General features: G+C 36.2%; 1 protein-coding gene across 8 annotated transcripts in view; it reads left to right on the forward strand.

The window, feature by feature from the left end:
* Window positions 1-14,017, forward strand: part of GJD3 (gap junction protein delta 3) — a 1,257,337-nt gene that overhangs the window by 839,680 nt on the left and 403,640 nt on the right. For 7 of the 8 annotated variants that reach the window (XM_044054493.1, XM_044054491.1, XM_044054492.1 and 4 more), the window contains one exon: window positions 11,838-12,004. The exons of the other annotated variant lie outside the window; for it this stretch is intronic. The gene's annotated coding sequence lies outside the window, so the exon portion shown is untranslated. The remainder of the gene's footprint in view (window positions 1-11,837; window positions 12,005-14,017) is intronic. 8 annotated transcript variants of the gene reach the window in all.

Here is a 14,017-nt window from a genome sequence, read left to right on the forward strand (position 1 = left end):
GATCCATATATATATATATATATATATATATATATATATATATATATATAAATATATAAAAAATGTGTGTGTGTGTGTGTGTGTGTGTGTGTATGTGTGTGTGTGTATATATGCATACATATATATATATATATATATATATATATATATGTATATATGTATATGTGTGTGTGTGTGTGTGTGTGTGTGTGTGTGTATTTATTATTTTTATTTATTATATTACCAACCCATTATGTCAACATACACCATTTTGACTACATATGGTCAAAAATTATTAAATTGAAGAAAACAAAAAGTTTTATACTAACTCTGAGATCACAAAACAGTGGGTAAAGAGCAGAATCCAACCTCCCACTGTTTAGAGAGCCCACAAAACAAATGCTGGCATCCTGTGATGAACCAGCATTTTGATTAAAGAAAAAAAAAATCCTTCTGAAATGTTTGATGTAACAAACATGTGACAGAACACAATGAACCCATAGACACACACACACACACACACACACACACACACATATAATATATATATATATATATATATATATATATATATATATATATATATATATATATATATATATATATATATATGTAGAGAGAGAAAGTGAGAGAGAGATATGTATACTAGCATTTACTCTTGCCCATGTGGCCTAAGTCAAAGCTGAAAAGAGCTTTGAAAACCAGTATCGCTATCCGGTTAAGAAAGAAAGAAGTGCAGTTAAGCTATTATACCCTATTTCAAAATAGCAAATTGAATTATTTCTTGTACTGCTGGGCTCTTAGGCATTGTGCTTCCTTGGCAATGTAAGCTCTACTATGACAGTAGGTTATGCATTCCTCTGATCACTGTCTGTTCTAGAATCCAAGCATTCTGATACTGTGTTGTATGTGCAACATAAGTTGTTGTTGCGTCTTTCGGCTTTTCCCGGTTAGGGGTCGCCACAGCGGAACTTCGGTCCGCTAATGATTGGCAGTAGATTTTTACGTGCCGCGTTGCCGGCCCTGGTGCACAACCTTCAACGAAGGTACGCCCATTCACGCATGTCTCCACACAGAAGATGCTCTAGCTGAGAATCAAACAGGACAACATCTTACTGTAAGGCGACAACGCTATCGTAGCACCACCACCGCAGTGTATGTGCAACATAAGTATAATGATTAAAGATATGCCAAAAGACCAAATACAAGGTATGTTCACACAGAAGTATCTTGATACCGTCACAGTTTATTACAGACTCCCAAGGCTAGCATTGTCACATGACAAACAACTCCTACAGTGCATACTACAGTTAATTTAGCTAGCCATACCAACTCAGAAATAATTGACTTCCGTTTAGTTATACATTGATTAAAAACATCCTAACACTAACTGTGTGTGTAATCTGAGATACAGTTCTCAGAAAAAAATAAATTCAACATGTAAATCCACTTTAATTAAACTATACACAGTCTGAACAGCTTTTTTTTCAGATTTAATTTCCAAGAGAATACTTGCAACTGTATGACCCACTGATAACACCGACTTTAGATTTCATAGTCACTTTACCAGCAGCAAGGGGTACTGATTTCAAACTAGTTAAGTTTACAGTAATGTTCTTATCATTGTCTTACAGGTTGTTTATGTCACACTTAGATGGCACTGGCTTCACTACACCAAACTAAGATTTAGCTAAGAAATTATTCCAGAAACTATTATCTTTTCCATAAGCAGAAGCAGAAGTTGAGCTCTGCATTAAACGAATGCCAGGATTATTTTGAATTATTTCTCTATGTACCATTCCAAAGTTATTTGAGTCAGATAGTTTTTGTGTCTTCTGTTTATTGGTAGATTTTTTTTTTCCTGACCTTGTATCCATTAAGATTGAAGAAATTTCCATAACTGATGTCACTTTCGTGTTGGTACACGAATAAACAAATCTTCGTGGGTTCTGTTTAAGCAGCTTTATTCTATACAATCACATTATTGCAAAGCTTATTTGACTATGACTTCTTCTTCTTCTTTCGGCTTTTCCCAGTTAGGGGTCGCCACAGTGGATCACCTGTCCACTCATGATTGGCAGTGGAGTTTTACGGTGTCAAGTTGCCAGCCCGGCACCCAACCTTCCACAGAAGGCACACACTCACACCTAGGGCCAATTTGGAGTGTCCAAAACAACTACAGCATGTCTTTGGGATGTGGGAGGAAACCGGAGCACCCGGAGGAAACCCACGCGACCACAGGGAGGACATGTAGACTCCGCAGAGAAGGCACCCCAGCCAAGAATCAAACCAGAGAACCTCTTGCTGTGAGGCGGCAATGCTGACCACTGCACCACCGTGGCCGCCCCTTATTTGACTATGACTAATTAACTTATATACACACTAACTGCTGTGATCATACATGCTTACAAACTGGGTGCTTCTTCAAAACGGCACTAGGGATTGCACGTGTCTGGAATATATACGTGCACGCACAGCCTCGCATGCTTCCTTAAAGACATAGCGCACACATGCTACACTCTGATCTACAATTTAAATCTGGCAGACTTATGCTCACTCTGTTCAGTAGCGATACATTCTTTAGTGGTCTGTCAGACCATTCTTGCAAAAGATGAATAGCAGATTGCTTGATATCTGGTATTCACAGCTAGACCAAAGCTAGTAGTTTTGATCTCAGATGTCTAACCATTAAAAGCTCAGCTCTGGATACTCCTGTTGACTACAATGGAGAAGTGTAGCATTGCAAGACAGATAAGTGACAGCCTTTCACACTGGACAGTTCACACTTTTTCTTTTAGATTCTTTACAGTCTGTATGATGCACTTAGTGTGTTACTTCTCTGAAAATATCTATGACTTGAGGTCATGCATATAAACTCCCACAGAAACTGTGGTCCATTGTCAGTGACTACCTTTTCTGTTATCCATGTCTTGTAGATATTGAGTTAATCACAGTGAGTAGAGATTGACTTGTATCTCTTAGTTGTTTAACTTCAGTCAACATAGAATAATAGGAAACATAGCAAAAAATACTAGTTTTTATGCTGAAACAGGTCTACAACAACATTCTTCCCCAGTAAAGGTGGAATTTATTGAGAGGTAAATTCCTTATTTGGTTTGGATTTCAGTATGCATTGCAGACTTCACAGTTTCTGATCACTTTTTATCTGCTATGTCATGTCAGGCCAGTACGCCATGCTCTTTTGTTACATTGGTGACATTTAGATGCGATTCCTGGATTCTACTAAATAAATTCCCTACTGGTTTTAATTTTTTTTTTATTTGCCTTCTTTAAACTCCAAACTCTTGAATACTGACAGTTAATCCAAACATGGAAAATATGCTCTGATTAATGAATTAAGCAGCATGGCATGTCTGGCCATCCTTACATAATGACATCATAAAATAGTTACAGCACATAGTTATTCTGAGTAGAGGTTTTGAGGTATTGCAGCTTTTCAGCAGGAAATGACAGCTGAGAAACAACCCAGTGTACTTTTTGGTCTCTGTCAAACAGATCTCATGGTCTCCTCTAAGTATGCTCTGCTCAATGTGTAGTTTACCAGGCTTGTGTTGAACTTGCAGGTCATATTTTTTGTAATTAGAATGACATCTGATGAAGTCTTGCAGGTGCATTATATAGTGATGTTTTAAAAAGATATGCTTTTGACTGCAAATGCTGTGCTGCAGTCTGTGCATTTTTTGTGCCGGCAATGAAATACTAATTTCAGAAAACTTTTTGATGCCTTTGAGCGATCCATCAGCATTATTATCAAAAACATTAGTTTTAGCATTAAAATCACACATTCAGAAATGTAATATTTAACTGTCTGTACTGAACACACTAAAATAATGCTCAAACAACTTTGTTAGGCATTAACGTCTGTATAGTATACACTGACCACTATTAGATTTATGGCCATTTGTCATAGTGCGTTTATTATTATTATTATTATTATTATTTTAATTATTTTTTTCAGATACAAAACTGTTATTCTGCATCTGTACAGCATGACTTCTTTTAATTGAATCAAGGTCTTCACAAGCATCATGTATTAAAATATGTTGTTTTAAGTTTGCTAGAAGTGACATAACTTAAAACTGATGAAATAGCAGTCAGGCAAGACTTAACCCTAGGAATCAGTCTGTGCCCAGAATAAAAGTAAAATAAGCACAGAAATTTAAACAGTCTTCAGTTAACATTCAGAGATTCTGAATGAAAATTTAGGAAGAGCACTGCATTCTGTCTCAGTGCCTAACTTAGATGTTACAGACATACCTCTAATTATCAGCTTTTCTATCCAGCAGTTGACCTTGCTCTGACAAGCAACTTGAACTGCAGTAATATTATCCCTTCTGTAGTCGCTGTTAGCATAACTCTTTCATGTATTCATAACATTCACTGCATGCATTTCTATGGTATTAATAAACATTTAGTTTTGTTCTGTCCATTAGCATATACAGCATTTTTATTTTAGTTTAATTTAAACTTAAACTTTTTTACATTTGCAAAATGACTATGTATTCCACAAAGTCTATAAACTATTAAAATCTTTGCAGCATGCCTTCTCATAGCTGAAACAACAATACTGACAGGGTGTGACTTCTGCTCTCATTTTGTCTGCTCTGCAGTTGCATTTTTAGATTTTTTAAATTAGTTTTAGCAAATTACAATGTCAGCCTGCACTATTTCTTATTCAGAACATTTATTTTTTTACATCTTTCTAGCATTTCAGTCATATTTCTGATGTGAATGCTGGGCAGTCATTAATTCTACACATAAATGTATGTCTTGTATACGTCTATTTAAGTCTGCCTACAACCTGTTAATAATAAAACTCCAAAGCTTAGCATAGAAGTTCACCAGAAACTTTAATGATTAGCACTTTTGTCCGTTCAAAAACAATTGAACTTCATCAGATAACAGTTCTCCAAGTCATTCAGTCTTTTATAACAAACAAACCCCCTAGTGATTAGTGCAATCAGCCAGTTACAAACTAGTCAATCCTATATTAAAGTGACAGATACAAAAATTCCTTAAAATTTCACTGTGACCTTACATAAAGGCATTTCCATAAAAGCAAGGATGTTTTCATATTAAAATTCACTTTTTGATAAAACATGAATTTACACTCCACAATAACCATATTGTCAGTACTCAAAAAAGAACTTAAAATTATATATGAATCAAATGAAACATATAATACACAAAAAATAATACACAAAACAGACAAAAGATGTTTATTTCAACATCTTTTGTCTATTTTGTGTATTAATTTTTGTTTTATCAAAAAGTGAATTTTAATATGAAAACATGCATGGTTTTATGGAAATACCTTTAGGTAAGGTCACAGTGAAATTTTAAGGAATTTTCAGTTGTAAACATTCATCACATATAATCTTCTGTACAGTCATTGTCAATTGTACATTACATAGCTCATTTAATTCCTACATCATACATCTCATCCCTCCTCCAAAACATTATTCTGCATGTATTGTTCCCACAATTCCCATTTTCCATTATAATTTGCTCCTACCCTTTTCTAAAGATTTGACTTCCAGTTCTTTTATCTCTCTTACTATATTCATTACTACTAGTATGGTTGGTTTAAACTTTGATTTTCATTTTCTAGTAATTGCTTTTTTTGGCAACTACCAGAATTAAACTTAAGGCCTTACAATGTCTAGGCAATTTAACTTCATTTCCTTAGTTACACTAATTTGCTCAGCCAGTATTTCTGGCATAGTTGTTTGCAGGGAATTTTTAGAATCTGCCAACTCATTACACCCTCCAAAAAATGTTCCCATTTACCTCTTTCTTCCCCATCACACTTCAAACATTTGCAACCTACCTGAGAAAATGTCTTTAGATTCTGCTTGGGGTATAAAATACCTATGCAAACACTTCTTTGTTGCATATTTTGGAGCCATACATGCATCCTACCATTGTTTATTTGTGAAATGCATATCCAGTCTCCTTTTCATTTCTTTCTAACCTCCTTTGAATGATTTCTATATTTATCATGCAATATTTTATATACCTTACAAATTATCTCTTTTTAACAGCAGCTTCTGTTCTAGATTCTACTAAAAACTCTACTGTTTTTTTTAGGATACCTCTATATCTTTCTATTTGCCTATACTCTGATATCAATCCTTGACAGTAATCTCTAGCCTGCAGTCCAAATGTATTCCTGGCCCCTTTCCACTCCATTACCTTTCTATCTATCTCTACTTATTTACCCCCCCCCCCCATACTTTGGTTCCTTTGCCAATTTCTTCCAGTAAATTCTAGTCCCCCCTTGCCTATTCTCTTACCTTAATTGCAGTCATCCCTATTGCCAGACTCCCGTTTCTCCATTCCTGTGTTGGCTTAGCTCTTAGAATAATTTCTGCTACTTTATAAATATAATATTCTGTTTAGTTATTGTTATCGTCCTTAAGGATCTGCATCCAAAATCCCAGTCTCTCCTAATTTCTTAAGCCTCCCCCTGTTTCATCAACATCCCTTCCCACTCTGAATTATAGCTTTCTGATTGTGCTATGTATAGGAGCCTTAACTGTACAACTCTGAATTGCCCCTTCAAATCATGTAATCCCAAACCACTTTGTTCTATTGGAAGAATCAACTTTACTCCTGCCCTCATCACCTCACAGATAAAAATCCTTCAACTATTTGTTAATTGCTATCCAAAACTTCCCATCTGCTTGATAAAAATATGCCCGATCTGTGTATAAAACTAAAGGGACTAAAACATTTTCACTGCTTGTATCTTGATATCCATTCCATAAAACGGAGCTTCCAGTTTCTCAGTTTTTGAATTATCTTTTGTTTGTCTCTTTCCACATATCCCTAGCTGCCAAAACAAAATCCTTTTTAACCCATACTCCTAAGTACTTCATTTTATCATGCCCCCATAAATAAGGGTATTGCTCTGGCAATTTGTGTGTGGGTACAGTTTACAACTATCGCCTATGTTTTATCTTCATTAATTTTGTATCCTGAAAAGACTTGAAACTTTTTCGGAATTCTCCACAACACTGAAATGTCCTTTTCTGGTTTTATCAGATATCAAATAATATCATCTGCAAGTAAAGCCAACCTGTCTTGATTACCATAGCAGTTATATCCTTGAATTTCTGAGTCCCTTATTTTCTTTGTCAGTGGCTCTAAATATAAAGCAAATAAAGAACTTATCAGAGAGATACCCCCCTCCCACTTTAATTTTCACTTCTGTTCCCTCATATATTCTCTTATTATTGTGTCAGAAAATGCAAATGCTTCCATTGCCATACTCATAAAATCCCAGCTTATGCTGTCAAATGCATCTAAACCCACCAACAGTCTTTTTTCTTACATTCTGCTTCCCTCTGGATCATCATTGTTCTATTAATGTTGTAAAACATTTGCCTCCCCTCCACAGAAACCACACTGATCCATATCTATCAATTTTGGCATCACCTTTGCCTTTCTTTTAGCCGTTATAGACATAAACACTTTATAATATTGGTTTAAAATTGAAATGGGCTTATAAGAAGCTGGATCTGATGTGTCTTTACCATGTTTAAGTAATATCGCCACCACAGTTTTCTTACAAGATATTGGTGTTTCTCCTCCTTTTAAAGTACTGTTAAACAAAAGCTTCCATATTTCATCACTTTCTTCTCTCCTAGCTTCCAAACTTCCACAGGAATACCTTCTATTCCAGGAGAGTTTCCTGTGAATTGGTTATGCATCACCACTATTTTTATCTCATCTCCTCCTATCCTAACTATTAATAATTGAGCCTCGTTTACCTCTAACCTTGGCATATTTAATTCTTCAATAACATTTATGTTTGTACTTTTTCTTAATTTCTACATTTCTCTGCTTTATACAGATTTTCATAAAATGTCCAAAATATTTCTAATATCTCTACAGGCTCTCCGGTTATTGTTCTTTGTTGTAGGGTCCCTAAGCTTGGCAACAACCCTTTCTATTTTCTGTTGCCTACGCTGTTGTGCTAATAGCTTTTGTGCACTGGAGGTATTATCAGATAGCAGTTGCTTAACAGCAATCTTTCTAAACTCATGCATATTATCAAAGTTGTCCCTTATTTTCTCTTTAGCACTATGCAGTTGCACCATTTCTTGTTCTGTGAGATTCCACCTATTCTGCAATACTTTAACCTTTGTCAGACCCTCTAAATAATTATTGTTGCTTCTTAACCATATCTCTTTGTCTTTTATTTCTACCCTATTTTAAAACTCCACTTTCATTTTATCCCGCTCCCTAGCTATATTTTCTAAATACATTTCTGTCTTCCCTAATAACTCCTGAATAATTTTCACTACCAATTTCTTAAATTCCTCTTTTTAACAGTTAGGAGGGGATACACCAGTGTCTCATTTTTATTTCATTAGCCTGCATTTTTATTTTAGTTATTATTGGTGTGTTTTAAAACTTAAATTAAATGCACATTCATCCATCCTCAACCCCTTTTCCAATTTTTGCACATGGAGTCGGGGTGCCATTTCAGCAGTGACAATCATCTTGAGCCAAGGTTTAGATCATCAGATGGCTAGCTCAGCTTAGTTCTTCCACACCATAAATACACACACACGTACACACACACACACACACACACACACACACACACACACACACACACACACACACACACACACACACACACACACCTACATGGCCAGTTTAGAGTATCTGATTCACCTACTGCATGTCTTTGGAATGTGGGTGGAAACTGGAACACCCAGAGAAAACCCATGCGAACCCAGGGAAGACATGCAGATTCCACACAGAAGGCACTCCAGCTGAGAATTAAACTAGAGAACCTCTTGCACATGGTCTTGTGAAATATAATTTCTGTCTAACCTAGCCTAGTTTTGTACCTTGGGGAATAATATGCAAATTCTCTTCATGCTCTTGCTACTGAATTCACATTTTCCATAGAAAATATTTTCATAAATGTCTTCCAAAATCTACCTTTATTTGTTAAATGTTCCCTTCTAGGCCCCCAGATACATCCTGACTGTTGCAAATCAAACTCCAGTCTCCACATATAAGTAATATTCCCTACTGAAAGCTGATTATTTCTCCCAGAATTTTCTTAAGCTCCATTGTAGCAGTTTTAGGTGGAATATAAATGCTTGCCAGTGTAATCCTTCTCCCTTGCCAGTAGCCCCTTACTACTACAAATCTGCCATTATTATCTCTTCCCCCCTTCTCTATCACTATTCAAGCCCTCTACCAATTAATATAAGTACTTCCATTTCCCATTGTCCTAAGTTTTCCACTGAAGAACTATCCTGAAATCCTTTTTTTTATCAAATTCACACGTTCATTTCTTTCCAAATGTGTCTCCAGTAGGAAAGCTAGTTGCACTCTGCATTTCTTAAAATAGTTCACTATTCTTTCTTTTTTGTGTATATCTGTGAAACCACTCACATTTGCAGTTAATATAGAAAGTGTTGTCATTATGATAAGTATATGTATAACAGCTTTTTTAAATGGCTAGTTTCAGCTTTTGCTTTACATGCATACACTAATGTTTGGCAGGTTGATCTTTTATACAGTTTTTTTCTTGTTGTATCAATTTGAATGTATGTCTCATCTTACAAGGCTTTTTGTTTTTATGGAAACCTTCAAAATAAACATACCCCAGAATACCTCCATAACCTATTAACTTAATACAAACACACAAAAGTATGTATATCTTCAAATAATGAAGTTCAACACTCCTAATATGAACAACTGTCCCAGACTGACAGCTACTGTCACAGGCTTTATTTGACCTATAATAAAGGTTATCCATGCTAAGACCCATGGTAAAGCCTTCAAATTAAACTAAGTGCTATCTGTGTTTGTCTTATCTTTATTCCTCTCCCAGAAGTAGAAAACAACTTGAACTAGCCTATGTGCTGTGTTCTCTAATTCTACAATTTTTAAACATCTTTTCGTGAGCAGTCTCATACTCAGCCAGCCATTTCTTCATTTCATCCTCTGATGTTTGCAGTTTTATCAGCTCATATGAATATTTGTTTAAAGCTTCTTCCATTTTTCCAGCCTTTTTATTTCACTTGATATACAACTTCAGTGTTTCATTTATTTTAATCGGCTCTGAGCACATTAGAGTTACTTTTCCCTCTAGATTACTGGAAGTCATGTCTTTCATGACAGCTGAAACTTGAACTGCTTTTTGCTGTACAGCCACAGGACTCTTCCTAGCCAGTGTCTTCTCTTCACCTTTTGTTGTTGATTTTCTTTCATGTTCTCTAAATTTCTTCTTTGCTGGCATTCAGACAGTGCCCTTACAAGACAAAAAACACTGGCTCTCCTTTTTGAGTTTCAGTTTTTACACTGGGAGAGCTAAAATTAAGCTGTTACTCAGTGTGTGCAGCCATCTTGGAAGTCCTATTCCACCCAGACTCTAGTAGCAAGCTCAACATATTAGCCGCAAGTAAGAATGGTGAAGCTGTGTGAGAAGCTAAAAAGAAGATTAGAAGCAGGGAGAAATAATAAAAGAAGTTCAGTCTAAGGAAGACAGGGTAATACATGGTAAAGTCTTGAAGATAAAGCTACAATCATTTATTAGTTAAAATGCTCTATTTAAAGCTGGTTGAAGGCTGTTGGTTAGAAAGTTCTGCACAATGACCAGTTGCAATAAGCTGGATATGACGGAAAGCAAGAAGTTGAAGAAAATCAAAATTTAAAAATAAAAGGAGAAGCTAATGCACATGTGTGATAGTTGGTTATCTCTGCAAACTCAAGTGCAAAATAATGCACTTGGGGTAGACACTACCACCAGAATATAAAAATTAATAACTTATTTCTGGTAGCTACCCATATGGATACAGAGCTTGGTGAATTTGTCTATCATGATCCCAAGATAATCAGGAAGTGCAGTGTAACTGCTGGTGACAACTGTACTGTTAGGGTTAACAGGGAACTAGTGTATACAGATAAAATTATAGCTTTCTTAGCAAGATGAAATAATTTCTAAGGCTGTGCACTGCAAAGATGCAGGCAGAGCAAAAACATTCCAATGTAATGGAAACAAAATCTTGTAAATTCTGCATCCAGCCTGACAGAAGGACAAATGAATGGAAAACAGACAGATTTTATTTTTCCCCCATATCTTTCTGTGGTGCCTCCTGTCATCTACTATCTGCCATTGGTGCTCCTCCTTAATTTCCACATCAACACAGAAAGGAGATATAAATGTCCCAGGGGAAACAAAGAACAGGAATAAGAGAAGATATTGTGGAAGCTGGAGGAGTTAAATTCAGCAGGAAGGGAAGTAGGTCAAGCTGCTAAGAAGTAAGGCGCTTACAGGTGAGAAACACAACTATTGCATTTTTTATGCAGTGTTTATGAAGATAGCAAAAAAGAAACATAATGACAGCTACAAATGATGATGACATTGTTAATAGCAAAATATTGCAGATAAGGTATATCAGAAAATCTCCTTTTGTCAGCATTGTGTGTGCTTCTGTGCTCTACACATGCTCCTGGATTCTTAAAGAGTTTTACAGCCATACAGATGTTGAAGTAACATTCAATGATATCACTTGACCATGACTTCTCCATGGGGCTTGGTAAACACTGATCTATAATAACCACAATTTTTCTATAATAATGGGTATCACTAAGGTCTTCTCTCAACCCCCATTTACTATATATCATCAACTCTTTATCTTAAAAAAAAATAGTAAGTTTAAGTACGCAAAAGGAATTCACTGACAAATATAACTTATTAACACTTTGAACAAGTGCATTTCCAAATACTGTTTTTTTGAAAAAAGTTTAACAGTTACTCCATGTAGGTGGATTTGAGTATATTCCTTTATTATTCTTTACAGAATTCCAACTCCCGATATGAATTAGCTGTAGTTTTCATATTTGAACATACCACAGATGATCAATTTCATGCAGTAACATTAACATGAAGAAGAGACATTGTTCCAGTTTCATGAAAAAAAAGAAGCAGATACCAAGCAGCCAGCAACGTGAAACCATTTAATAGTTGGTAAGTAATATTTTTTTGAGAGTAGTTTGATTTTATATGGGTATTTCCTGTTCAAGGCCTCCTCGCTCCAGCAGGAATATAAACTTTATCAAGTACTGCATTCTTCAGTAGCCGTAATAACTAACGACCATAGAGTAAACAAGCACTATTCTTTTCTTCATATCATATATTTTAAAGTTTATAATGCAGCACTGAGCTGCATGACAGGTCATACTGGGCATATCTTGGCAAGGAATCCATCTTTTTTGTATCTAGTACTATTCACTGTCAGTTCATTGTCACTGACGTTTATGTGTGTATTACTCTATTACCAGGAAGTGCAGCTGAATCTTTCTTGAAGTAGGATCTGCAAAGTTGTAAATTAATTGATGAATTTACCTTATCTTCAAAAGATGGTGGCTCAACGGGTAGCACACTCACCCTTAGGGCTGGAAGAGCAGAAGGCTGTGGGTTCTATTTCCCTGTGACTGGATTGCTGACACTGCAATGCAGTATTAGCAATTGTTGCACTCTTGAGTGTGCCATCCTTTGGATGAGACATTAAACCAAGTTCTCACCTGCTTGAGCTGGTGGCAGATCAGGTAGATGTAAAAGATCCCACAGCACCTATTGAGAAGATTAGGGGAAATTCCCTCATGTCTTTGCCAGATTTGCCCAATAGTATAAATGCCACCTTGGGTCTCCCCTGAAAAGGGGCTACAACCCTAATCGATTAACTCAGTCAATAAAGAATAAATAAATAAAATAAAGCAAAATGTTCTGCCCAACAATAAAATAGTTGAAGTCACAGCCTGTCATAACACTAGAGGGTGCCTTTTACTTTGCACAGATTGTGATGTCGCCTCTCTGGGCCAGTAATCAAGGAGCCTCAATCCTCACCACTGAAACTGGTGGGAGACCATTCACTTTAAGAGAAAAAGATACATACAATATTTTCAGATGCAGCTCTCTGCACCAAGTACAATTTCCTTTAAGATCACACAGGGAACACAGTCAGCCCAGGATCTGGATTTATTTATATCTGTCTCCCTCCAGGGCCCCAATAAGGCTCCCCACTAGCACTGCTATAGGGGTAAGTCTTTAGCTGAGTGCCCAAGCTAAGTCCTCCACCACCCTGTCTGTGAAACTAGTGCTTCGTGTCTCTGCTCCATGTAGCTGACATACACACACTGTGAGATTTGATTTTCACACACACACACACACACACACACACACACACACACACACACACACACACCTAGGAAAGGCTGGCACAGATTTATCCTTTGTGCCTCCTTCTTCTCGGACTATAAGGTAGTTATCACTGCAACCAGACACTCTCCCAGCCAGCCACTCTAAGGCAATTACAAAGGGTATCCAATTATACTGTGCAATATTAATACTAATACAAATGGTAGTAGCTGACCTCACAGCAAGACTCTCAGGACTGACCCCACAGTGTCTCCAAATAAATATAAGCACTCTCAAAGGTTACAGGTTTTCTAAAAGGACCAGCCACAACAAAAGTTTTAAATATATTTAATAATAAATAATAAAAGAATGTGAAAATGCTGAATATATATTTGCAGCAAACCACAGAGTTCAATTCACATGAAATATTAAAAATAGTACTGATGGACAGACTCAGACAAATATAGAAAAACAGTGATAAACTAATCTTGCTATACATTCTTGAATAATCTAAAGAAATTACTGTTCCCTAATAACTTACTTGGGCAAGGTGAGATGAAATATATGAGAAATCGTTCTAGTCAGGCTCCCAAACAGAATACTCAATACTCAGAGATTACTCCCTGTAATATCTAAAAAATATTATTTCCACAGCTGGCAAGACCTTATCTGGTCACCTGACTAGGTTCCCACATTATCCCCTTTTGAAGTTGAGAGAGGAATTTAGCATAGACATGTAAAAATGCAGATCTAGAACTTTTTCTAATGTTTATGGCAGGCTTGAGGCCAAGAAGCAATCACAGCACATTCCCTCTTTTTACTGAAGCTAATAAAGAGTGACTT

Source organism: Protopterus annectens, chromosome 13.part0, assembly GCF_019279795.1.
Source record: "Protopterus annectens isolate FY-2018-M chromosome 13.part0, PAN1.0, whole genome shotgun sequence".
In the NCBI taxonomy this organism is placed as follows: Eukaryota; Metazoa; Chordata; order Ceratodontiformes; family Protopteridae; genus Protopterus; species Protopterus annectens.